We start from the raw sequence: 27,809 nt of genomic DNA on the forward strand, positions 1-27,809 counted from the left end.
AGCCCGCCCTCCCTTTGAGAGTGTGTAACTGTGTTTCAGTAAGCTTTGTTTCCAGCTTGCATTTTGGTGTTAGTTTGCATTTCTTTGCTCACTATCACAAGAACCGAGACTGCTGACCTAGAGCTCTGGCTCTGTTGATCTCCTTGGTTGAAGGGCCCATCCCAACTCAGAATCCCCGGTAACAATAATACCTACTTCTTGATATAAGGATTCAATAATTTTTTAAAGTGCTGAGAACATGCTTGTTACATAGTAAGCACTTAACACACGCTGATTATTTAAATCTAAATCCTCACAACCGCCCTAAGAGGTACATATTAGTATTCCCATCTTATAATAGAGAAAATAAGCTCAGAGTAATTAATTTTCTTCGGTCTTACAGCAAGTAAGTGATGGTACTGGTATTTGTACTTATATTGAATGGTTTGACTCTAAAATTCTTCTTTTCTCTATATCAAATAGCCCCATGAGGAATATCTATATATCTCTACATCTGTGTGTGTGTGTGCGTGTGCGCGTGTGTGTGTATTTTAAATGAGAACCAAGCAGAAGCTTATGGTAGAGACCAGGCTATCTGAGTCATGTATGATCATCATTACTATTCTGGTCAAAATATCTGGAAATCAGATTTGACAAAAATCACTTTCAGAATATAATGATTAAGATGATGAATTGTGATCTAAATGTTGAGAAGCTATTTTCTAAGATGTGGGAAAATCTGTAATACCTACGTGCAGAATGTGGCCTTGGAATTTCAAGTTTTATCACAATGACAACTCTTGTTACTGCCTATATATGAACAAATTTAAATCTCTACCTAATTTCGAAATTACTTACTACCTATACCATAGCTTTGTTCTTTTAGTTTACTTCTACCTGTGTGTAGCAAACACTAGAATACTTAAGCATTTTTTTAAAAAAGAAACAGAGATGCTTTACTTCTCTAAGCAAGGAAGCTGTTGAAATGGAAAGAACTGAGCAAGTATCAACAATGTAGCATACTTTGCTTTTTCCTCATGCTGTAGATAACTGGAATAGTTCGGGCACCACATCTAAGCTCTTACATAAGTCTTATGCAAGACTTGTGAGCCAGTTCTTTCCTGAATCAGTGTCAGAGCTAATTCAGATATTTAAGGACCTTTGCTTCCTAATATTCTTGGTAAGCATGGCATGTACTTACTTAGTTCACTTCGGTTATTTTTAAATTACTTGGGTAAACACACACACATTTACATTTATAAACATCCTTGCCAACACAGTGAAAGCTCACATTGTGTTCCTGCAAGTATGCTTAGCCTGGGTTGTGTAGGGGAAAGGGAGGGAGAGTTTCTCTATCATGAACACTATTTTCTGAATCTTTCCTGAAAACATATACATGCACTTTTTTTGAGACGGAGTCTCGCTCTGTTGCCCAGGCTGGAGTGCAGTGGCACGATCTCGGCTCACTGCAAGCTCCGACTCCTGAGTTCACGCCATTCTCCTGCCTTAGCCTCCCGAGTAGCTGGGAGTACAGGCGCCCGCCACCGCGCCCAGCTAAATTTTTTGTGAGACAGGATTTCACCGTGTTAGCCAGGATGGTCTGGATCTCCTGACCTCGTGATCCACCCGCTTCGGCCTCCCAAAGTGCTGGGATTACAGGCGTGAGCCACTGCGCCCGGCCCTGGATACGCTTTTAAAGTAAGCTATTATTCACCAGGCCTTCTGTAGACCATAACTCCAGCATAGCTAACACATCTACTAACTGGCTCAGTGATTTGATTTTTCTTTTTTTTAATGAGGGAATTGAGGCAGCGAAAAGTTAAGCCACTATGCTTCAGGACAAAGAGAAAGTTCGAAACAGAGGTTAGGTCTCAAAGATCCTGTTTGGACCACAAAAGTGAAGAGTAGCAAAGAGGAAACATAAAAAAAAATCAAAAGATACAATTGAAGGAAACTCCTAACCCCTTCATTCAGAGCACAGCCTTCTCGGAGAGCCCTCTTATTCTTTGTCTTAGCAGTGTATCCCCACCTTAATGCAGAACTATAAGTGATCATTTTGCTCTCCAGATGGAGATATTGGCTCCTTTTTGCCTGTCTATAATATAAACTAGCTTAACACTGACTTGGGCAGCTATTGTTCTAAAGGCAGGGGATAGAGTATTAAGCTGTCTGGGTTCATGCCTTGATGGAACTTACCAGAATGATATGGTTTAGCACAGTGATTCTCAACTCTGGCCGCAATTAGAATCAACTGGAAGCTTTTATAAATCTCATGTCTGGGTCCCACTCTCCCAGGGATCCTTATTCACTTGGCCTGGGGAGGAGGCAGGGTGCAGCTGTGGTCAAGAACTACTGGTCCGAGAAATATTACTGTGGGGCAGACAGCTGCTATGCAAGGTGTTATGTGATCATATTCTTTATTTCTTTATGCCAGCTATTTTCCCAGCGTATATTCACATGGGAGATGAGTTCATGTAGTTCAAAGATGAACATTTTTTATCCAAATAGTTGAATATTTTTTATGTGCACTTAAAAATATGTAACTGGCAGCCGGGCGTGGTGGGTCACGCCTGTAATCCCAGCACTTTGGGAGGCTGAGGCAGGCAGATCACAAGGTCAAGAGATCGAGACCATCCTGGCTAACACGGTGAAACCCTGTCTCTACTAAAAATACAAAAAATTAGCTGGGTGTGGTGGCAGGCGCCCCCCAGCTACTCGGGAGGCCGAGGCAGGAGAATGGCATGAACCTAGGAGGCGGAGCTTGCAGCGAGCCGAGATGGTGCCACTGCATTCCAGCCTGGGCAACAGAGCGAGACTCCGTCTCAAATAAATAAATAAATAAATAAATAAAAATTATATATTATATATACACATTATATATAACTGGCATGTCAAACTTATGAATGCACAAATATTTTGCTCAATACTGAAGGAGAGGCGAAATTGTATCTCTGCCTTCAGGGTTTTTGGCTAGGCTTGAGGATTTAATTGACCAAAGACAGATTAACAGGAGAAATGCATACACATTTATTTAATATAAGTTTTCCATGACACAGAAGCCCTCATAAGACCCAAACAGGCAGTTGGGGTAGAACACATATATTGAATTGGACAAAGAGGAGTAAATTATTAAAGTGTGACAAATGGAAGGGGCTTGGGCTGGGTCAGTTATGGTGGAAAAGTAACTAGGAAGATAAGGATTAGTTTAACAAAGTTTCTGCAGATTGGTCTGAATTTTGACTCCCCATTTCTAGTGATAAGAGTGTTACTTTCTTTGTGGTATACGAAGGACATCTTCCATATGGGGATTTATGCCTTCCTTTAGGAAGAAAAAGCAAAGATCAGATGGTCCTTCTCATACCTACTATTTTTTCAAGTGTCTACAGCTCAAAATAATCCTCATGTCACACTGGCACATTTTGGAGTGGCGTAGTCTGGCAGTTTTCAGTATGAAAGTTCCCTTTAAAATAATGAATGAAAACTTACAGGTGTGTCAGATTCAAGAAAAATATTAAATACGTAATAGTATAGGTACTATGAGGATACTGCAAAAATCATGAAGTTGGCATGAGATTGACACTTAGGAAACAGGACATGGGGAAATCAATGTGCTGGCGTGAACAAGTCATGGTTGATCTATATTATTCTTGGTGATGGCCCATACATCACTTTCAAGACGAGAAACAAGTGAAACTGACTCTATTCGATTCGCTAAGTCATCATTTTACCAATGGCCATCTCACTGGATCACCCATTTGCTAAAAGCCAGTTCACTGAATAACTGACTAACCAATCGACCCAAAGAATACTGACAGACAGATATCTTAAAACAGATCTTTTAGTGTTTTGCTTTGAGAAGTGGAAGAAAATGCACAGGAAAGGACATAAATTCTCAAAAATAAAGAAGAGAGTAAGTTGCAGTGAAGTTGGGCTCATCTTGTCCCACCATTACAGGATCCTTGAGGTGTCGCTTTGCCAGCTGGAAACCTCTGTGGCCAGTGGTGCCTGTGTCTGAGTTTTGCTTGGGGCCCTCTGGGCTCATTCCACCACTTGGCCTGACAGGCTGCATTCAGCTCATGGTACCAGCCTGGATCCCCCAGGCCTAGCAAGGGCGAGTCAGGCATGCAGCGGCAAGGGGTGTGTGAGCAAGCAAGGGGTCTGGCCACTGCGCACAGCCAGGCACACCAGCTGCAGTGGGGCAGGCAGCTCCAGGTGCTAGCATGGGCACTGGCTCCCTGCAAGGCTATAGCTGGACCAGGTGTACCACAAGCAGCTTCCACAGCTGACACTGGGGAACATGGTGGCACCCAGAAGCTTGGAGACAGCAGGAACTCCAGAGCCCCAAAAGAGGTGTCACAGTCCTGGTGTGGGGAGCTCTTAGGTCCGGACTCCCTGAAGGGCCACAGCTCTTCTCTCCTTCTCTCTTCTCTGTCGCCCGCAATGAGCAAGGGGCGTGTTTTAGCCCTGTTTGTGTTACCGCTCTTTTAGCCTTGCCATTTGGAGGGTTCCAAGTTCTTGTCTTGCATCCAGGAAAAATGAGGTACGTGAACAAGTGGAGGGTGAGAAAGGTGGAGAAGAGCTTTATTGAGTGACAGAACAACTCAAGGAGACCAACATTGGGTAGCTCCTTTCTGCAGCTGGTTGTCCTATCATCTTCCCAAGTCTGGCTGAGTCTGGGGTTTTTATGGTCTTTAGAGGGCAGGAAGTGCATGTTGATTGGTCTATGGGCAGCCACGGGAGGGTCCGGAAAAAGCACCACAAGTTCCCACTCCGGTCCATGGGACCGGCAGCCTGGCCCCCAGGCTTCAGGTCCTCCCCAGCTTGAAGGTGGGGCTTCACTGGCGACCCACCTCCTTCTGCCCAGAAGCTTCTCTGCCTCCTGCTACCATTCATGATGCCCAGGCTGCTCATGTCAAGGGGCATCTGCAGGCCAGCCCCAAACTGCCCTCAGCCTCCCTTGGCCTCCCTCCTGTGCTTGTTGGTGCCCAAAGTCCAGAGGGGGCCGAGGTGGCAGGGGGCTGGCATGTCAGCGCTGCCCTAAGTATGCACACACCTGGCCAGGCTGCAACAGCACCCAAGCTTGGCCCCAACCTTGCTTCAAAATTGGAGTGGGTGCCAGGAGCAGGGAAAGGCCAGGCTGCGGGAGCAGACACCCCTGACCACAGGGCTTGGTGGGCCTTCCCAGGCCCCCAAGAGTGCAGAGATGCCCAGGTTTACAGCCAGAGCTTGGGCAGCCGCAGCTGTGCCCAGGAGGCTCCCGCTGGCTCCCTGGAGTGTGCAGCCCTGCCCTGGCAGTGCCTCCCCACTACAGTCGGTGTCATGGCAGTGGCCACTCTAGATGGGCTGCTGCTCCCATCACCATTGTACCTTAAGAGACGTTTTCTAGGGTCTGAAATTTAAAACCAACTGAACCACTTGAAATTCACATCCAACTGAGCTGAGCTTAGAAATTCATGATGAGATGACTCTGTGATGCTGAGAAACTAAAATAAAAGGAAAAACCCTCAGTAATGTAACAGTGGATCACAGTGAATTGACTTTTGCTGAAATGGCTTTTTGTGAATTCGCTGCTTAACAAAATAGATTTGCTTTAGAATAGCAGCTACTGTCCTTATAGAAAATTGGAATAATTTTATTGTAGGCAAGTCTTTCTATGTAAGTCCCCTTCTCTAGACTGCTAACTTCTGGAAGTGTATCACATCTCTGTATTCTCTCCAACAGCTTATTCGTTGTATTTGCTGGTGAAACAGCAATGAGCCCCACTAAGATACATTTGGGACAGTGCCCATTTCCATTGCAATTTAGGGCACACAATCTCAAATCCAAGTATCACTTCAGTCTAGCCAATCCAAATATCTGTCTATAAATAGAAATGATGAATAGGAGTTGTATTTATCTTTGAATATGATGTAACTGTTAACTAGGATTTAAAGAAACAAATAAGGCCGGGCGCGGTGGCTCATGCCTGTAATCCCAACACTTTGGGAGGCTGAGGCGGGCAGATCATGAGGTCAGGAGATCGAGACCATCCTGGCTAACACGGTAAAACCCCGTCTCTACTAAAAATACAAAAAATTAGCCAGGCGCAGTGGCAGGCGCCTGTAGTCCCAGCTACACGGGAGGCTGAGGCAGGAGAATGGCGTGAACCTGGGAGATGGAGGTTGCAGTGAGCCCAGATCAGGCCACTGCACTCCAGCCTGAGTGACAGAGTGAGACTCCGTCTCAAAAAAATAAATAAATAAACAAATAATTAATTGAAAAAAGACTAATTCACACTATAGATCATGAGCTATGTACCTTTAATCATAAAATTCAATTAAATAATTTAATTGAGCAATCTTTAATATGCAGGAAGAATTCTAATATTGTTAGGTGGTTAGATATTGTTAGGTGCAGCTGGGAAGGGGTGAGAGAGGACAGCAGAAGGGCTGTCACTAAGACAGGCCCTGATCCACCTATGTTCAGCTCCCAAGACCACCCTAACTCTACCCGAATGGATGGAGTCTGTGGTAAAGTCTGTGGCCAGCACATCCTGGAGGAAGAAGAGCTGGGCACAGATAAAGATCCCTTAAAGTCATGAATGCCCAGTCCATCTAGGCTGTAACCCAGGTAACTTCATCCTGACTATACAGTCATTACAATAAAATTTACATGTGTGTTTGCCCCCGAGTGAGAGTTCCTAAATGAATTATGGGTAAAAAAAAAATGCACAGGTTAACTTCAGTGATATAACCACAAACTGCCAATTAAATGACACCATCCTGTCAGCCAAACACAGCCCAAGCCTCGACTCCTCCCCATAAACCCGAAAAAGCAGCTGAGCTCTGTAAAAGGGGCTGATTCACGGTGGCTCAGGCCTGTAATCCCAGCACTTTGGGAGGCTGATGCGGGCGGATCACGAAGTCAGGAGATGGAGACCATCCTGGCTAACACAGTGAAACCCCGTCTCTACTAAAAGAATAAAAAAATTAGCCGGGCGTGGTGGGGGGCGCCTGTAGTACCAGCTACTCGGGAGGCTGAGGCAGGAGAATGGCGTGAACCCAGGAGGCGGAGCTTGCAGCGAGCCAAGATCGCGCCACTGCACTCCAGCCTGGGCAACAGAGCGAGACTCTGTCTCACACACACACACACAAAATAATAAAAAATAAAAAATAAGTAAAAATAAAAGTAAATTAAAAAAATAAAAAAAATATGGGGCTGATTTCACTTTGCAGGGATCAGCCCACTCTCCCTCTGAGAGTGCATTATTGTGCTTCAATGAACTTTGCTTTGAGCTTGCATTTTGGTGTTATTTTGCAATTCTTTGCTCACTGTCACAAGAACCAAGATTGCTGATCTAGAGCTCTGGCTCTCTTGATCTCCTTGGTTGAAGGGTCCATCCCAATGCAGTATCACTGGCATCATCACCAATTTATAATCCTTCCTTTCTAATAAATGTTGACTTGTTAACTTTCTCCCTTCGGTGTGACAAATAGAATTGTTTCTGTTCTAGTCTGATCAGAACTCTCATATCCAAGTTCTATTGATCTTTTTTATGTGTCTTCTGTGCAATTCTGGTCTCAGGCTGTTTTATACCAAGATTGTCACTCTTATGTATTAAGTGCAGAAAACCGTCTGTTGTGTTATAAATGTTCAAGGTGCTGGGTTTAGATACAGTCTTTGCCAGGGGTATTTATAGGGGTTGATTTCCTCAAAGGATCCCTCTGAAATGCATGCCACACAATGGGAAAGTCTCTTCTATTAGGTGACCTTGGATTTCTCTCTCTGACTCAAACTTCTGCCCTATTATGGCAATAGAAGCATTTAAACTTAGCAACTTCAGTCAGAAAGAGTAATTTCCTGATGGGATCTGAGCAGATTATGACCCTTTAACTTCTGTAAGTCAATTAACACTTGATGTTTGACCGACACTCAAGTCAAACATCATTAAATGCTTTACCAAGCAGCAGAACCTCAAGGTTTCATTGTTTAATCATTCACTACTAGTATGAGGACTGAACTAGTATTGTACAAGCTGAAAAAATAAACAAAAACTCCCCAAACAATATACTACTTTAATATAACTGCCATGTTTTTCTATCCCCAAAAATATGATCCTTCTAAGAAATATTTTGTTTTAACCTAGCCAATCAGTCAGCCAGAACAGAACTAGCCACAGACATTAAGGGAACTGGATAGCCACCCCAATACTAGGCAGATCCCTGTCTTAGTTTGTTAAGGCTGCTATAACAAAACACTTGGCCAGGCATGGTAGCTCACGCCTGCAATCCCAGCACTTTGGGAGGCCGAGGTGGGTGGATCACCTGAGGTCAAGGGTTCAAGACCAGCCTGACCAACACAGTGAAACCCTGTCTCTACTAAAAATACAAAATTAGCCGGGCATGGTAGGAGATGCCTGTAATCTCAGTTACTCTGGAGGCTGAGGCAGGAGAATCGCTTAAACCCAGGAGGCGGAGGTTGCAGTGAGCTGAGATCATGCCATTGCACTCCAGCCTGGGTGACAGAGTGAGACTCCATCTCAAAAACAAAACAAAACAAAACAAAAAAAAACCCACAAAACACCTTAGACTGGGTCATTTATAAACAACAGAATTTTATTGCTCACAGGTCTGGAGACTGGGAAGTCCACGGTCAAGGCACCAGTAGATTCACTGTTCAGTGAGGGCCCATTCCACATGGACGGTGCCTTCTGTGTGTCCTCACATGGCAGAGGGGGCAGAAAAGCTCCCTCGGGCCTCTTTTATAAGGACACTAATCCCGTTCATGAGGGCAGAGCCCTCATGACTGAATCACCCCCAAAGGCTCTACTTCTTAATACTATCTCCTTGGAGTTCAGGTTTCAACATACGAATTTTAGAAGGACACAAACATTCAGCACATAGCAATCCTCACCCCCAGTTTTCCCCCTGAAATTCCATAAGGAGAGGCATCCCAGTCATTACTTTGAATTTGAAACTCGGTTATTCCCATAAAGAGTTTTATATTATGCCCCCAAAGGCTATCTCAAATGGGCTTAATGAACAGATACCTTGAAACAAGACAGGTTACTGCCAGATGGCTTAGGAATGGAAAATTTACCTTGGTGTTTTGTAAAATGAGGTAAAGGGGCAGGGACTGGGAAGACAATTGACTTGGTGGGGAAAGGGACCCAGAAATAGACACTGTCTCATTCCCAGCACCCGGAAGGGCTGCCTGATCCTAGACATTTTATGACCTTTGTGACATTACCAGTAAAGCCTATAAAGAATCTCCAGGTCTAGAACTGCACTGCCCAGCAGAATGGTCTGCAATGATGGAAATGACTTCCATCCACTCTACCCAACATGGTAACCACTGGCCACATGTGGCTATTGAGCGTATAAACTGTGGCTAGTACAAGTGAGGAGCTGAGTTTTTTAATGTAAATGTGTAAATATAAATAACCCCAGGTGGCTAGTGGCCACCAGAGAGTACAGGTCGGGACCACGTTCCCTATGATAGTTTTGTCTACATATTGCCAAAACCAAACAAAACTCTATTTTTTTTTTTTTTTTTTTAAGAGACAAGAGTCTCCCTGTGTTGTCCAGGCTGGTCTTGAACTCCTGGGCTCAGGGCTCAAGTAATCCACTGCTTTGGCCTCCTAAAGTGCTGGGATTACAGGTATGAGTCACTGCGCCTGGTCTTATTATTACTTTTAATTCTAACAACAGACCTTCAAGATAAATATGAATTTTTTTTACACAATGAAGTTGAAGTTCAGAGAGGTCATGAAGATAGTACAGGATAGAGCTGGAATTTAAACCTAGACCAGTCTGACTTTGAAGTCTATATTTTTTCCACTACATCACACCAAAACTACCAAACAGATAAAAATGCTTAAAAATTTTATCTATGTCTGCTTTTCTAGATTAAGCCATACATTTATTACATTTTATTAGCATAAAGAATACAATTTTTTCTGCGTCATTCTCTGTACCTATTTCTCTTTATTTGATACAACAGAAGAGAGTGACTATTGTCTACAGCAGAAGTAGTTCTCTTAGGAAACACAAATAGAATAATAAAAGGTAAGGACTAACTTATGACTAATAGAGACATCAATTGCTACTAGCATTCTGAGATATAATTATTTTTAAAGTATATTAGGAAGAACAGTTGCATCTTCTCACTGCATGTTATTTGAGGTAACTATTCATAGCTGAACACTGATATGGATTAATCCCGGTATGACTCAGTTCAAATCCTATGTTCTTATGATAGGCCATTAGGAAATTAAAGAATAAGAATCCTACGGAGAGCTCAGTTGTAAGCTAATAACTAACTTATTAGTTCAAGGATGGTCTCAAGCTTTATCTGACGGTGTCATTATTAAAAAAATACCAACTGCTTGAAAATGTAAGACTTACTAAAATCAAACATAAACAAATGTTTATGTATTTGAATAGATTCATGAGAAGCAATGTTAATTTTAGAGAAAGCAGAAGAGTATGATACACGTGACAACACAGTTGTAGACAGATCCCCAATTAATCAGTTTTAAGTGCTCGTTTCAGTTATTGGATTTAGTCTTCTCGAACCAGACTTTAGAGGCTGTAAAATGAGCCAAAGTGAAACAAGAAAAGACTAAGTATCCAATTAGACCCACAGCACTATAGAAGGCTATGCTTCTGAACAAGCAAGTAGGGTCAAGGGCCAGCTATTTTAGGAACAATTGGTACCCAGAGATATCAGTTTAAAGGGAGTGCTTAGAAATGAAGAGTTAGCCCTCAGAAGAAAACCAGGCAATATACAAAGTAAAAGTTCACAGTATTTGGCAAACTAAAAGTGGGCCAGACATTCATAAAGAGCCCTTATAGGTGGGCAGTTGGGCACTAACAGGATAGGGGTCACTGCAAGGAAAGAGGTCATCAACAGAACCATCCAGCCACGAAGGAGACTGCAGCGCAGAACAAGAAAGTCTCTGGGAGGACAATATAGGAGCCAGGCCACTGAAGAGCTAGGGCGTCAAGAAGAAAGTCAAGGATGGGCTCAGTATGCAGCGGCACGTGAGCTCAGTGCATGACCGACTCATTGCTGAGCAAGAGAGCAGCTCCCTCAGAGTCCTTAGAGTTCCCTTAAGGAACAATGAGGTGCCAGCTGGTAGGCGTGAGGACTCGGAGCAAGAAAAAGCTCAGTTCAGTCTTTAAAGAGGGTGAGGCCACTTGGTGTGCAATCTTAGTAGAAAGAGTGGCCCTGCGGGAATCAACATGAATCATATCTCTCCCTGGGGGCTGCTGAAAAAGATCAGGGTGCCAGAGCCCTTACTTGCCATGGATAGACATGGACTAGGGCCGTGGTACCTTGGAAGGTAGCAAGGATAGTAACCTTATTCTCTCAAGCTTCTCTTTCTCTACCTAAAGGCATAATCAGAGTTAACCAGAGATTTTCATCACCCCAATTGGCACAGACACACTCTGAACCACAGGTGTTCTCTGATAGCAGTGGAAGATGATTCTCTTTTCCATTTAATATTTTTTATTATTCTCATTTTATTCATTTTTATTTATGTATTTTTTAGAGACAGAGTCTCGCTCTGTCACCCAGGCTAAAGTACACTGATGCAATCATAGCTCACTGTAATCTCGAACTCCTGGGCTCAAGCAATCCTCCCATAATTAGGACTACAGGCATATACCACCATGTCCGGCTTTTTCTTTTTTTTTTTGAGATGGTGTCTCAGTATGTCACCCAGGCTGGAGTGCGGTGGTGCTGTCTCAGCTCACTGCAACCTCCACTTCTCAGGTTCAAGCAATTCTCCTGACTCAGCCTCCTGAGTAGCTGGGACTACAGGTGTGTGCCACCACACCTGGCTAATTTTTTTATTTTTAGTAGAGACGGGGTTTCAACATGTTGCTCAGGCTGGTCTCAAACTCCTGACCTCAAGTGATATGCCCACCTTGGCCTCTCAAAGTGCTGGGATTACAGGCTTGAGCCACTGTGTGCACTCCCAGCTAGTTTTTTTGAGAACTTTTTTTTGTAGAGATGGGTATCAGGCCTCTGAGCCCAAGCCAAGCCATCGCATCCCCTGTGACTTGCACGTGTACACTCAGATGGCCTGCCTTAACTGATGACATTCTACCACAAAAGTAGTGAAAATGGCTGGTCCTTGCCTTAAGCGATGACATTATCTTGTGAAATTCCTTTTCCTGGCTCATCCTGGCTCAGAAAGCTCCCCCACTGAGCACCTTGTGACCCCCACTCCTGCCCACCAGAGAACAACCCCCCTCTGACTGTAATTTTCCTTTACCTACCCAAATCCTATAAAATGGCCCCACCCTTATCTCCCTTCGCTGACTCTCTTTTCGGACTCCCCGCCTGCACCCAGGTGATTAAAAAGCTTTATTGGTCACACAAAGCCTGTTTGGTGGTCTCTTCACACGGACACGCATGACATTTTGGTGCCGTGACTCGGATCGGGGGACCTGCCTTGGGAGATCAATCCCCTGTCCTCCTGCTCTTTGCTCCGTAAGAAAGATCCACCTATGACCTCTAGTCCTCAGACCCACCAGTGCAAGGAACATCTCACCAATGTTAAATCGGGTAAGCGGCCCCTTTTTTACTCTCTTCTCCAACCTCTCTCACTATCCCTCAACCTCTTTCTCCTTTCAATCTTGGCACCACCCTTCAATCTCCCTTCTCTTAATTTCAATTCCTTTCATTTTCTGGTAGAGACAAAGGAGACACGTTTTATCTGTGGACCCAAAACGCTGGCGCCGGTCACGGACTGGGGAAGGCAGCCTTCCTGTGGTGTTTAATCATGGCAGGGACGCCTCTGATTACTCACCCACGTTTCAGGGGTGTCTGACCACGCTGCGGGGACGTCTGCCTTGGTCCTTCACCCTAAGCGGTAAGTTCCGCATTTCTGGGGGAGGGGCAAGCACCCCGACCCCTTCTCTCCCTGTCTCTGCCCCTTCTCTGCTTTTCTGGGGGAAGGGCAAGAACCCTGACCTCTTATTTTTGTGCCCCAAGCTCTTATTTTTGCGCCCCAATTCCTTACTTCCACGCCCTGATCCCTTTCCCGCTTTTCTGGAGGGCAAGAACCCCCGAAATCCTTCTCTCTGTGGCTCTACTCTCTCTTTTATCTGGGCTTGCCTCCTTCACTATGGGCAACATTCCACCCTCCATTCCTCCTCCTTCTCCCTTAGCCTGTGTTCTCAAGAACTTAAAACCTCTTCAACTTACACCTGACCTAAAATCTAAATGCCTTATTTTCTTCTACAATGCCGCTTAACCCCAATACAAACTCGACCGTAGTTCCAAATAGCCAGAAAACGGCACTTTCGATTTTTCCATCCTACAAGATCTAAATAATTCTTGTCGTAAAATGGGCAACTGGTCTGAGGTGCCTGACGTCCAGGCATTCTTTTACACATCGGTCCCTCCCTAGTCTCTGTTCCCAACACAACTTGTCCCAAATCTTCCTTCTTTCCCTCCCACCTGTTCCCTCAGTCCCAACCCCAAGCGTCGCTGAGTCTTTCCACTCTTCCTTTTCTACAGACCCATCTGACCTCTCCCCTCCTCGCCAGGCTGAGCTAGGTCCCAATTTTTTCTCAGTCTCTGCTCCCCCACCCTATAATCCTTTTATCACCTCCCCTCATCACACCCAGTCTGGCTTATAGTTTCGTTCGCCGACTAGCCCTCCCCCACCTGTCCAGAAATTTCCTCTTAAAAAAGTGGCTAGAGCTAAAGGCATAGTCAAGATTAATGTTCCTTTTTCTTTATCTGACCTCTCCCAAATCAGTTAGCGTTTAAGCTCTTTTTCATCAAATATAAAAAACTTAGCTCAGTTCATGGCCCGTTTGGCAGCAACCCTGAGATGCTTTTCAGCCCTAGACCCTAAAAGGTCATAAGGCCATCTTATTCTCAATATACATTTTATTACCCAGTCTGCTCCTGACATTAAATAAAGCTCCAAAAATTAAATTCCAGCCCTCAAACCCCACAACAGGACTTAATGAACCTCGCCTTCAAGGTGTGCAATAATAGAGTAGAGGCAGCCAAGTAGTAACTTATTTCTGAGTTGCAAATTCCTTGCCTCCACCGTGAGACAAACCCCAGCCACATCTCCAGCACACAAGAACTCCAAACGCCTGAACCGCAGCTGCCAGATGTTCCTCCAGAACCTCCTCCCCCAGGAGCTTGCTACAAGTGCCGGAAATCTGGCCACTGGGCCAAAGAATGCCCGCAGCCCGGCTCCTAAGCCGTGTCCCATCTGTGCGGGACCCCACTAGAAATCGGACTGTCCAACTCGCCCGGCAGCCACTCCCAGAGCCCCTGGCTGGAGCTCTGGCCCGAGGCTCTCTGACTGACTCCTTTCCAGACCTCCTCAGCTTAGCGGCTGAAGATTGATGCTGCCACACCTCCTCGGAAGCCTCGTGGACCATCACAGATGCTTTGGGTAACTCTTACAGGCAGGGTAAGTCCGTCCCTTCTTAATCAATACGGAGGCTACCCACTCCACATTACCTGCTGTTCAAGGGCCCATTTCCCTTGCCTCCATAACTGTTGTGGGTATTGACAGCCAGGCTTCTAAACCTCTTAAAACTCCCCAACTCTGGTGCCAACTTGGGAAACATTCTTTTATGCACTCCTTTTTGGTTATCCCCACCTGTCCAGTTCCCTTATTAGGCCAAGACATTTTAACTAAATTATCTGCTTCCCTGACTATTCCTAGGCTACAACCACACCTCATTGCCGCCTTTTCCCCCAGTTCAAAGCCTCCTTCACATCCTCCCCTCGTATCCCCCCACCTTAACCCACAAGTATGGGACACCTCTACTCCCTCCTTGGCGACTGATCATGCACCCCTTACCATCTCATTAAAACCTAATCACCCTTACCCCACTCAACGCCAATATCCATCCTGCAGCACGCTTTAAAATGATTAAAGCCTGTTACCACTTGCCGGCTACAGCATGGGCTTTTAAAACCTATAAACTCCCCTTACAATTCCTCCATTTCACCTGTCCCAAAACTGGACAAGTCTTACAGGTTAGTTCAGGATCTGCACCTTATCAACCAAATTGTCTTGCCTATCCACCCCGTGGTGCCACACCCATATACTCTCCTATCCTCAATACCTCCCTCCACAACCCATTATTCTGTTCTGGATCTCAAACATGCTTTCTTTACTATTCCTTTGCACCCTTCATCCCAGCCTCTCCTCGCTTTCACTTAGACTGACCCTGACACCCATCACGCTCAGCAAATTATCTGGGCTGTACAGCCACAAGGCTTCACAGACAGCCCCCATTACTTCAGTCAAGCCCAAATTTCTTCCTCATCTGTTACCTATATCTCGGCATAATTCTCGTATAAAAACACACGTGCTCTCCCTGCTGATCGTGTCCAGCTAATCTCCCAAACCCCAATCCCTTGTACAAAACAACAACTCCTTTCCTTCCTAGGCATGGTTAGTACGGTCAGAATTCTTATACAAGGGCAGGACCGTGTCCTGTAGCCTTTCTGTCTGAACAACTTAACCTTACTGTTTCAGCCTAGCCCTCACATCTGCACGCAGTGGCTGCCACTGCTTTAATACTGTTAGGGGCCCTAAAAATCACAAACTATGCTCAACTCTCTACAGTTCTCATAACTTCCAAAATCTATTTTCTCCCCCCAACCATCGCTCAGGACAATGCTTACGCTGTTAACTTATCTAAAAAAGCAGCCATCAAAAGGCATCAGATCCCGTCTCTCAGGACAATGCTTATGCTGATAAGTTAGCTAAAAAAGCAGCTAGCATTCCAATTTCCATCCCTCACGGCAGTTTTCCTCCTTCACTTCGGCCACTCCCACCTACTCCCCAGCTGAAACTTCCACCTATCAATCTCTTCCCACACAAGGTAAACAGTTCTAGACCAAGGAAAATATCTTCTTCCAGTCTCACAGGCCCATTCTATTCTGTCGTCATTTCATAACCTCTTCCATGTAGGTTACAAGCCGCTAGCCCGTCTCTTAGAACCTCTCATTTCCTGTCCATCATGGAAATCTGTCCTCAAGGAGATCACTTCTCAGTGTTCCATCTGCTATTCTACTACCCCTCAGGGATTGTTCAGGCCCCCTCCCTTCCCTACACATCAAGCTCGGGGATTTGCCCCTGCCCAGGACTAGCAAATTGACTTTACTCACATGTCAGAAAACTAAAATACCTCTTGGTCTAGGTAGACACTTTCACTAGATAAGTAGAGGCCTTTCCCACAGGGTCTGAGAAGGCCACCGCAGTCATTTCTTCCCTTCTGTCAGACATAATTCCTCGGTTTGGCCTTCCCACCTCTATACAGTCTGATAACGAACCAGCCTTTAATAGTCAAATGACCCGAGCAGTTTCTCAGGCTCTTGGTATTCAGTTAAACCTTTATATCCTTTACCGTCCTCAATCTTCAGGAAAGGTAGAACGGACTAATGGTCTTTTAAAAACACACCTCACCAAGCTCAGTCACCAACTTAAAAAGGACTAGACAATACTTTTACCACTTTCCCTTCTCAGAATTCAGGCCTGTCCTCGGAATGCTACAGGTTCCAGTCCATTTGAGATCCTGTGCGGACACTCCTTTTTATCAGGTCCCAGTCTCATTCCAGACACCAGATCAACTTAGACTGCACCCCAAAAAACTTTCATCCCTACTGTCTTCTGTCTAGTCATACTCCTATTCAGCTTTCTCAACTACTCGTAAATGCCCTGCTCGTGTTTACACTGCTAGTTTACATTGTTTCTCCAAGCCATCACAGCTGGTATCTCCTAGTGCTATCCCAAACCGCCACTCTAAATTCCCTCTTAAAGTAAATAAATAATCTTTGCTAGCAAGGCTGTGCTGAGCCTCCTTAAGCACTCCCTAATTAGATGTCCTAGGTCCTCCCAATTCTTAGTCCTTTAATACCTGTTTTCTCTCCTTTTCTTATTCAGACCTTGTGTCTTCCATTTAGTTTTTCAATTCATACAAAACCATATCCAGGCCATCACCAATCGTTCTGTACAACAAATGTTCCTTCTAATGACCCCACGATATCACCCCTTACCACAAAATCTTCCTTCAGCTTAATCTCTTCCACTTTTAGGTTCCCACACCGCCCCTAATCCCGCTTGAAGCAGCCCTGAGAAACATCGCCCATTCTCTCTCCATACCACCCCCCAAAAAAATTCTCGCTGCCCCAACACTTCAACACTATTTTGTTTTATTTTTCTTATTAATGTAAGAAGGCAGGAATGTCAGGCCTCTGAGCCCAAGCCAAGCCATCGCACACCCTGTGACTTGCACATATAAGCCCAGATGGCCTGAAGTAACTGAAGAATCACAAAAGAAGTGCAAATGCCCTGCCCTGCCTTAACTGATGACATTCCACCACAAAAGAAGTGAAAATGGCCGGTCCTTGCCTTAAGCAGATGACATTATCTTGTGAAATTCCTTTTCCTGGCTCATCCTGGCTCAAAAAGCTCCCCCACTGAGCACCTCGTGACCCCCACCCCTGCCCGCCAGAGAACAACCCCCCTTTGTAATTTTCCTTTACCTACCCAAATCCTATAAAATGGCCCCACCCTTATCTCCCTTTGCTGACTCTCTTTTCGGACTCAGCCCACCTGCACCCAGGTGATTAAAAACTTTATTGGTCACACAAAGCCTGTTTGGTGGTCTCTTCACACGGACGTGCATGACAATGGGGTCTCACTATGTTGCCCAGGCTGGTGTCAAACTCCTGGCCTCAAGTGGTCCTCCTGTCTCAGCCTTCCAAAGTGCTGTGAGAACAAGTGTGAGCCACCACGCCAGGCCCTCTTTTCCACTTCAGCGTTTTCTTTCACCCCTGTAAGAACCAGATCCTACTACGTCATTGGTGCCATCATTTGCACCCAGGAAAACTGCAAGAGTCCCTCTGTATCTGCTCCTCTGATGAGGGAGGGGGTTGTGAGTACAAAAGGCCATTTTCTTCCGGCAGCACAGGGTACAATGTCACTGATTATCTCCACCATGCAAACCAGTAAAGGCATGATTTGGAAAAACTCACATATCTCGATGCTCTTCCACTAGAATCCATTTGCTCCCTTTCTGTGTCTACTGTGTTTCCGCACACAGGGTACAGAAGTTGTGGCAGTTGCACTTAAGTGTTTACCTTGTTTTTTCTTATTTGCTAGGAGATTTGGCTTCTGAGAGGAGTTAAAAAATGGAGAAAAAAAGTGTGGATGGGTGTATCTTGAAGTCCACCCTCAAAAACTTAGCAGTATGCCAGCTGTGGTGGCTCATGCCTGTAATCCCAGGACTTTGGTAGGCCAAGGCAGGAGGTTTGCTTGAGCTCAGGAGTTTGAGACCATCCCAGGTAACATGGCAAAAACCCACCTCTACTAAAACCATAAAAAATGAGCCGGGCATGATGGTGCACTCCTGTGGACCCAGCTACTCAGGAGGCTGAGGTGGGAGGACTGCTTAAGCCCAGGAGGTTGAGGCTGCAGGGAGCCATGACTATGCCATTGCGCTCCAGCCTTGGTGACAGGAGTGAGACCCTGTCTCAAAACAAAACAAAAACCAAAAACTAAACTCAGCAGTGAAATCTGCAAATCTGCCTTTGCCTTCTCCAAACTTTATTGTCCGCAGTCTTGCATATGTGTGACTCTCTCTCAAAGTTATCTTATCAAAATGCTTCGGTTTTAGTTTCTTCTTGGGATAATTAATTTGGGCTAGAGTCAACAGAACACCAGAGCTACTTGGAAAACAACAAATTAATCTCTTAATTACCATAGAAAACATTAAAACCAGAAAAAAAAATATTAAGAATATGCCTGTAGAAGTTTAGAAAAATTTTCTGTAATAAAAAGAATGACGTTTATATCCTACAGCATAGTATACCCAGAAGGAGGCCAAAATGCTGTTGAACCGTGAGAAAGAACATTGCATGTTCTCTTTTTCAGTGGGAAAGAAAAGCTTTATCAGAGGCAGGCTGTTTTAAGGATTAATGTTCCTAGATGGAGATAAATCTTAACTATTGAAATAGTGTTTTCTCAGATCTAATTTAAAAAGTGTTCACTTCTGGAAATCTCATACTTGTTCCTTTGTTTATAATTATTTTGAACATTTGCTTTCTGTTATCTGTGAAGAGATTTGAAAAGAGCAGGTCTGTTGGACGGTGGCTTCAGGGGTGACCTCCCTTGGCTTAAACAGGCATTTGTTGGGTAACACCTCTGCATGATTTTTAAAAGTTAGCAGAAGTGAGAAGGGTAACTGAAGTTTCCAGAATCAAGAAAAACTACAAAAGAAGCTCATTTTTATAAATGCTATTGTCTTATATAACCCCCTGGAAGACACCCAGTTCTCACTTCTAAGAGCTCTCATGAGTCAGTTTGTCATTTGATATTTTGTAGAGTTTGCAGTAAATTGGAAGACGTGAATTCCTCTACTTAACTTCAATGACAAACTATTTTGTACTTTAGTTTCTTGAGAAACTAAATTGAGGGAACCTATTTTATCTCTTTCCTATCTATGTCCAACCTACTCCCAACTTCTAGAACAGTTTCTTGTATGTAGTGAGTGCCCCACAATTGTAGAATTAAATCGAATTTGGGAATTTTTTTCCTTCTTTTGAAAATGAAGCTAAAAAAATATGAAGCCAGGAAGTTTTACCAGTCTTCCCCACAAACACCCACAGACATCAGCCTCTCAAGCATCTGCCTTTACTGGGCTGGGGAGTGAGTATCCTGTCTTCCCTCCCCATCCTTCTTCTTCCTTTGCTCTTCCTGCTCCTCCCTCCTCTTTCTCCCCTATCCGCTCCTGTTCCTTCCCTTTCTCCTCTTCCCTAACCTAGAAGTTTCTAACCAAGAAATCTATACACACAAAGAACAACTGCCAATGGGAAAACAAGGTATCACTTTATTAAGAGCTAGGCAAGGACTCAATCATCCCAATGTAACATTCTCTAGCAAGAGGAATTTGGAGAATAAAGTTGAAGTAAGGAAGCCTAAGTCCCTGTGCCTGACTCTAAGATTATCAGGGAGTCCACCTATGCTCCAAAACACATCAAAAAGGATATAAGAAGGCCGGGCATGGTGGCTCATGCCTGTAATCCCAGTACTTTGGGAGGTTGAGGTGCGCAGATCACTTGAGGTCAGGAGTTTGAGACCAGCCTGGCCAACACGGTGAAATCCCGTCTCTACTAAAAATACAAAAAGTAGCCGGATGTGGTGGTGCACGCCTGTAATCCCAGCTACTCAGGAGACTAAGGCATGAGAATTGCTTGACCCCAGAAGGCGGAGGTTGCAGTGAGCCGAGATCGTGCCACTGCACACTGGCCTGGACAAGACAGTGAAACTCCGCCTCAAAAAAAAAAAAAAAAAAGATCTTACAGCAAGTCAGCAGGGTCCACCAAGGTCTTTGGCCAGAAGCAGAGAGTTTACCATGTGGACACAGGAAACAGCAGTAGAGTGACTAGTGTGGGTTTGTCCTTAACCACTCAGGAATTTCAGGAATTCCGACCATGGGTAAAACCCAGTGCGGTGACACTCTCATGTTCTCACCAACCAGGAAACCACTTGCTCTGCTTTGGGGAGGAGTTAGTGGAGGACTGGGCGTGGGCAGAAAAATGGACACATTTTGCTTCCCTGATGGACAGAGGGAGGAAGTGGGAAGGGGAGACTAAATGTTCCTGGACAGGAAAGCATAGATCCAGAATTGGAATGTGAGTTTATGATCTTATTCTATTTCTATTTTACAGAGGAAACCAGTCCACAGAGTTGTGATTTGCCCTGGGCCTTCCCACAATTCTAGAAACCCATGACTTGTCATCATTGCACGGTCACCTGACTCCCAGCCGGCTTCAGCCTCTCTGTTTGATCTCCCTCTACTCTCACTCTGCTGCTACCAAATCAGACTTCTTTTCAGGTCCTTAAACAATCTCTGTACTTTTCCATCTCTGTGTCTTTGATGACTTTATTCCCTTTCCTCACTCCATCATTAACATATGTACCCCTCAAGACCCAGCTCAGATGCCATTTCTATGAGACACTCTGTTTCTGTGCCAGAAACAGTTAAGCTTTCATTTGTGTGTCCAAAATGTGCCCCAGAGCAAGGATCTGGCAATCTGCATTTGAAACCTGGCTCCTTGGCTTCTTAGCTCTGACCTTGAGCAAATTACTTATTTTTTTGTTGTTGTCACTCAGTTTCCTAAAATATCATACAGGGAGTTGTCATGTTGTATTAATGGACATAATATAAATTAAATAGGATAATGGCAAGTATCCATTGGTCACCAAAAAGTGAGCCTACTATTACTGCCTTTAGCTATATTTTAGCACTGATGACAAAATATGGTAAATTATATCTATTTGTAGACCTAAGTTATCCATTCCCATTGATTATTCACTTGCTGATGCTGCAACAATAGCTGCCCATTTTTTATCTCTTCCATCCCCACCCAGCTGTCTTGCACAATATATACAGTCAATACATGTCTGATCAACGGAGTGGACTTAATGTGCCAAAACAGACTTGACTCTCTATCAATGATACAGGAGCTAAAAAGAAATTATTTAGGCAGAGAGTGAGAGTTAGGGAGTCCTTGGCAAGGCTTCCCTTCTAACAAAAAGCAGCCCCAAATGATTTCTTTTCTAACAAAGAGCAGCCTGTAAAATCTAGCTGTAAACACAGATAAGCAAGCTGGAAGCTTGCATGGATGAATGACAGCGGCTGTGCATTGCAATAGGAGAAGCCTACCTGGCGGCCAGGCATGTTCAACATGGAGGCTCCATCTTCTCTTTTCTTTGTCACCATGTGTGCAGTAAAGGAACAGGCAACATGGAACTGGCCAGGTAGAGAGTCATCTGCATAATAAAAGATTAGGGTGGGGTGGCCAGCTATGCAAATGGCTCACCTGGTCTCACCAATCTCTCATGCCCTATGTAAATCAGATACCACCTCCTCTATCTCATCTATAAAATCTTATACACTTGGCTGTGGACCAGAAAACATGCTGGGGAGGCCCTCTCACTTTGCAGGAGAGAGAACTCTTCCTTTTCTTTTGCCAATTAAACCTCCACTCTTTTTTTTTTTTTTTTTTTTTTTTTTTTTTTTTTTTTTTTTGAGACGGAGTCTCGCTCTGTCGCCCAGGCTGGAGTGCAGTGGCCGGATCTCAGCTCACTGCAAGCTCCGCCTCCCGGGTTCACGCCATTCTCCGGCCTCAGCCTCCCGAGTAGCTGGGACTACAGGCGCCCGCCACCTCGCCCGGCTAGTTTTTTGTATTTCTTAATAGAGACGGGGTTTCACCGTGTTAGCCAGGATGGTTTCCATCTCGTGACCTCGTGATCCGCCCGTCTCGGCCTCCCAAAGTGCTGGGATTACAGGCTTGAGCCACCGCGCCCGGCCAAACCTCCACTCTTAACCTCACTGTTTGTGTGTCTGCGTCCTTAATTTCCTTGGTGTGAGGCCACAAACCTCGGGTATTACAGACCAACGATGCTGCTTCAGCTCATAGATGGCAAAAACCGCAATAACTTTTGCACCAACCCTAATGCTAAATTATTAATTCCTACTTATCTAAAAAACGAGAACCATATAATTAGCATTGTAGGACACTACATGTATTTAGTCAAAATACCAGATAACCTAACTTGATGTATATGTCACATGTATTTTTAAAATTAATGCTTCACTTTAGTAAAGTATTATAAACTATTAATCATTCATCTTAACTTGTGCTTAGCCTTTCCTGGAAGTTCAGTTCTCTCCACATTTTTTTCCTCCACCTGGTTAAGAACGGTTTTCTTTGGATTTAATCTGGGTTTTTCTATTGTAGATCACATCTAATCAACGTAGTTGAATAGACTCAACAAACCAGTAAGAGGTTGTCGAAGTATCATTCATAACAAAAGGTAACAACAGTTCTTTATAGGCCATATCTCATGCCTTCTGTTTTACTGGGGCAAGTTTATGCCCCAGGAGGGTTAGGAATGGCATCTAACACCCCCGTGGAGCAGACAGACCCCTTTTGTAAGTGTGTATTTGTTTCAACCACATGCCTCTTAAGCTCCCTTTAAAAAAATAAAATTTAAAAAAAAATTCCTGTGAGTATAGGAAGTTTGCATCACATTCACTCTACAACGTCTTTAAAGGCAGCGATTACTCCAGAACAGAGGAGACAAACAAGGCCCCTTTGTTCCAGGAGTGCACTCCTTAAAGAGCAGTTCCAAGCCCATCAGTGTGAAGGGCCAGGCAGTTGGCCCCGGGGGAGCCTGCCAAATACCCAGAGATGCTTCCCGGGAATCTTCTGCTGCCGCTGAAGTGTTGACAGGCTCTTGAGCTGAGAGCTCAGGCTGTTGATAGGAATATATAGCTCAGATAGTCAGAAATCAACCTACTCAAATTTCTCAGACCATTCTCTCCTTCGTTTCTCTCTTTTTAACTATCCAAGTACAGATTTTCTTTTAAAAACCTTCCTCCCAGAAAATGTCTGCGTTCCTGCTTCCCCTTGGGGGTGACAAAATAAAAGGCTTAAGGTGCTTTAAGGCAAATGGAGTCACTTCCCCTCCCTTCAGCCCTCAAGTTCTGCTGATTCCAAGGGGTGGGCAGGGAGGGCCAGCAGTTGGCAGCCACCCCCTCCCGATCTCCTCTCACTTGGTATCTCCCTGGCCTCACGCTCAATCAGGTCTTCCAGGACCATACAGGGAAATGAAGAATACTGTTCGCTTACGAAGAATGTGGGAATCCCTGCAGTCCATGAATTTTTATTTCTATTTTACTTTCTTCTCAAAAGCCTTTTATTTTCTAAAAGCACATACAACATAAGCCCATTCTGATGACTTTAGGAACATCTATTCCTCAATGCAAAGATATTAATGCTAGATAATAAAGCCCTGAGTTCGTACATTTAAAAGTCCAAAGAGTGAGGAGTGAGGGGAGAGAGACAGCAGAAAAACGCTAGCTGCCTGAATACTGATTTTCCTCTTCTACAAGCCCTTGGTATTTAACTAATGTACCCTACCCTTCTCAAGTTCCCCAGCAGCTAAGGAAGGCCATGTGACTAATTCTGGCGAATGGGATGTAAGAAATTCAAAGTGCATTTCACAGAGCAAGTTAGGAACACACCCATTCTTCCAGCCTTTCCTCAACCCTGCTGTCTGGACCAGGGACTTGGTGTCAAAGGCAATGTCTCAGAAGAAACCTCATGCAACACAGTGACAATATCAGCCCTGGAGACCCTATCTCTGGACTCTGGGGTAAAAGAGCAATACATTTCTATCTTGTTTATACCACTGTTAATTTGAGTTTCAATTTTATTTCATGAACCCAGTCATACTTTAAGCCAAGGTGGATTTTCCACAAAGCTAATGGAGCAGAACTTTAGAAACCCTCAGTTGTGTCAGGTGTGGTGGCTCATGCCTGTGATCCTAGCACTCTGGGCGGCTGAGGCGGATGGATCACCTGAGGTCAGGAGTTCGAGATCAGCCTGGCCAACAGGGTGAAACCCCATCTCTACAAAAATACAAAAATTGGGTGGGCGTGGGTGTGTTGGTGTGTGCCTGTAATCCCAGGTACTGGGGAGGCTGAGGCAGGAGAACTGCTTGAACATGGGAGGCAGAGGTTGTAGTGAGACAAGACCGCACCATTGCACTCCAGCCTGGGCAACAAGAGCAAAACTCCATCTTAAAAAAACAACAAAAACCAAAAAAAGAAACCCTCGCTTTCCAGGATGACTCCAAAGCCTGAGGAGGAACCCTGACATTGGGGTCACATGGTCATCTTATACTCTTCTCTTTAAAGAGTTCCTCAATTGCATAAACCTCACACCTCATCCACGATAAGCCAGTAAGTCTTTTCACGTGTGCCTCTTGCGTGGGGCATGGAGCACAGTCAATAGTTCACAGTTTCTCCTGCTTCAGATCATCTACTTGGTGACATTTAGGAATAGCACAGCCCATTGTTTCTCAAAGTACATTCCTAGATATTAATAATTGTTATAAGAAGAAAGAGTAACAGAAAAATATAATATTAGCTAATATATTTTTGTCTATGTTTTTAACTACAGTATTTCTCAGAGAAAGCAATGTGAGAATGTGCCTAGTGAATATCCCATCACAAGAGAAAGCTGTATTTCCTAAAAGTATTAGACCACCAAACCCCCTTTTTAAGTAGTTTGTGGGTTATACTTTTGTGAAGCATGATTTGAAAGCACTTTCATGATATCAGCAGTAAATATTTATTGACTATCTCTTGGGGGAAACTACGTTTTTTGTTTTTGTAGCATTAGTGGAAGAAGGTGATTTTTCTTCCTGATTTAATTGTTTAAAATTGCTCCCTGTCTGGAGTTTGCTGTTCAGTAAGCATTGATTCCAGCAATATTGTCATTTCTGCATTGACACTGGTGCATCTCTCAGGTCTCCAACAAAAGCTAAGAGTGACATGTACAACATGTTAGATCACCCGTGGGGGGAAGGGTGTGAGTTCAAGGGAGTTGGAGTCACACTGAGGTTTCATCTCCCATGAGGAAGATCTTTGATGGTGGGCTACAGAAAGCTACAACCACAATGCAGACATAGTTCTGCAGAAAGGACCCATTTCTGTGCTGATATCAGTGCTTGGAGAAACCTCCAGGCTCATTTATGTGAGCCACATTTTCATTACAGGAAAATAATTGACACCAGGCTTCTTGTCTTTAACTGAAATTTAAGCATTTACACCTGTATTCATCTTCCAGGGTTTCTGTAAGAAAGTATCATAAACTGCATGGCTGCATGTACCCTACCTTTCTCAAGTTCCCCAGCAGCTAAGGAAGGCCGTGTGACTAATTCTGGCAGAAATCTATTTTTTCACAGCGCTGGCGACTGGAAGTTCAAAGCCAAGGTGTCAGCAGTCCTTGCCTCCTCCTACCTTCCGGAGGTGGCCATTGATTCTTGGCATTTCTTGGCTTGCAACTGCACCACTTCAGTCTCTGCCTCTTTCCTCACATGGCATTTTCCTCTTTACAGGTGTTAGGAATGCAACATACTTTTTGGAGGGGGCACAATTCAATCCATAGTAATACGAAAGACTCCTTAATTTTCTGTAGGGCAGCATAATGTCATGATGGACAGAGCTCTGAATTAGGAGTCCGAAGGCCTGAGTGGGCCCTTAGCAAATCTCTAGGCTACATATCTATATACATAAACAAGGATAACAATACACTCCTTGACTTTGCTGTAAGGGTTGTAACAAAGATATAGAAAAGTGCTCTGTAGCCTTTCAATGATGATAGAAGTGTTATTGTCTTCAAAGAGAAACATGGCTAATGTGGGTAATTGAAATTTGGCATATGATCTCACACCTTACTTTAGACAATCATTTCGACCTTACCTCATTCATCTCTGTACTAGACAAGGACATAATTTTGTTTATATTGCTGCCCTTGCACTCTCTACTAAAGGATGTTAGATGATGAGGAAAGTCCTTGTTGGTGCAGCCAATTCTCAAATTGAATCTGAAGCATCCAGTAATGGGAAAATGTCCACATTGCTTTAATAATAATTCTTTAATGGAGTTTCAACTTGGGGTAAGAGACTGAAAAATGCCAGCAGAAGTCTTTTTCTAAACAAAAAAAGCAACTACCTATTAATTAATCTAAAATTACTCAGCTTCAGTTGTATGTGCCTTTAACATGATAATAAGGGAACAGTAGGGCCATGGTTCATAAACTAGTGTCTTCGTCTCTAGAAGCACTGGTGATAGTAATGGGAATTTGCAGGCTAGTTGAGTTTTGCAGAAGTTTCCCAGATCATATTTTCATTTACTTAGTGCAGGGTAACTCAAATGTTCATCCTTTTTCTTTGGATAGAATTTATTACATCGTTTATCAGTAGTAATACTGGTTATCTCATGTTGGGTAAATGTTCTCTTTGGCAATCATATATCAATCCGAATAAATAAAAAAAAAGTTACTTATAATGAGCAATTTTTTGATGTGCAAAATCTTATAAAGCATGGGGATAAAGGGAGTTGAGATGTTAAACAGGGATTCTTGATGGTTAAAATATTGAGAAAAGAGTGAAGTTGAGGGTGAATACTGATCACATGATTCCGCTTTAATGAACATTGGAAAAACAAGGCAGGCTTCCAAACACTCTGTTCTATTTGTACTTCAACTCATTACTTGACTTAAATGCCTTTTAACTCTGACCTTCTAGAATTTCCTGTACAATCTTCCACTGTTTAAAATGAAGTTGCCTGATTGATTTCTTTACCATTTCAGAATGTCCTGTATCATTTTAATGACTGTGGTGTGTGACTTTGTTCTCAGCACAATGAGTAACGAAGCCAAAACACTGGAGAATACGTTTATGCATTCAAGAAAACCTCAGACAGGGCAGAATGCTTTCATAATGCAGTACATTAAAATCAGACGAAGCCTCGAAGGACAGAATCAGCGACCCTGAAAAATCTCAAGCTGGAAATCAGAGTGTACTACAGAAGACAACAGCGTTTGAGGACATTTGCTAAAGCAGCCTCCTCTCCCTTGTAGTCTCGTAATCCCACATGGTTTTACCAAGCTCTCCGGCCTTCCCGGAATGTCAATAAAAACTGCATCCCCCGACTTTTGTTGGTGGTTTCTTCCCTAAACTTTAGGGAAGTGGTGGTTTATGTGGTGTTGTCTTCCCTAAGCTTTAATTTAATATGATCTTACTTAGGCATTTCTCTTAGACAGTAGGTCATTGTAACGAAGCGTTTTTCACCCTCTGGGAAAGAGGTTTCCACATAAGGGCCAGGCCGTGTTTTCCCTTCCATCCAGTGATTCCACCATAAGCAGCCTCTCATCTTCACTTTTCCCAACAATTTTCTTAAAATCAGTGTATTTTTTTGCAGGACCGG

The 27,809-nt window shown here is 44.0% G+C and overlaps 1 long non-coding RNA gene across 1 annotated transcript; it reads left to right on the plus strand.

Moving 5' to 3' along the window:
- LOC144330712 (uncharacterized) lies at nt 1-27,531 on the plus strand. Its single transcript, XR_013397097.1, has 2 exons — nt 1-178; nt 27,193-27,531. It is a non-coding gene; the product is annotated as an uncharacterized LOC144330712 (long non-coding RNA).
- Nucleotides 27,532-27,809: the final 278 nt, after the last annotated feature.

The sequence above is a fragment of the Macaca mulatta genome, chromosome 8, assembly GCF_049350105.2.
Source record: "Macaca mulatta isolate MMU2019108-1 chromosome 8, T2T-MMU8v2.0, whole genome shotgun sequence".
Lineage (NCBI taxonomy): Eukaryota > Metazoa > Chordata > Mammalia > Primates > Cercopithecidae > Macaca > Macaca mulatta.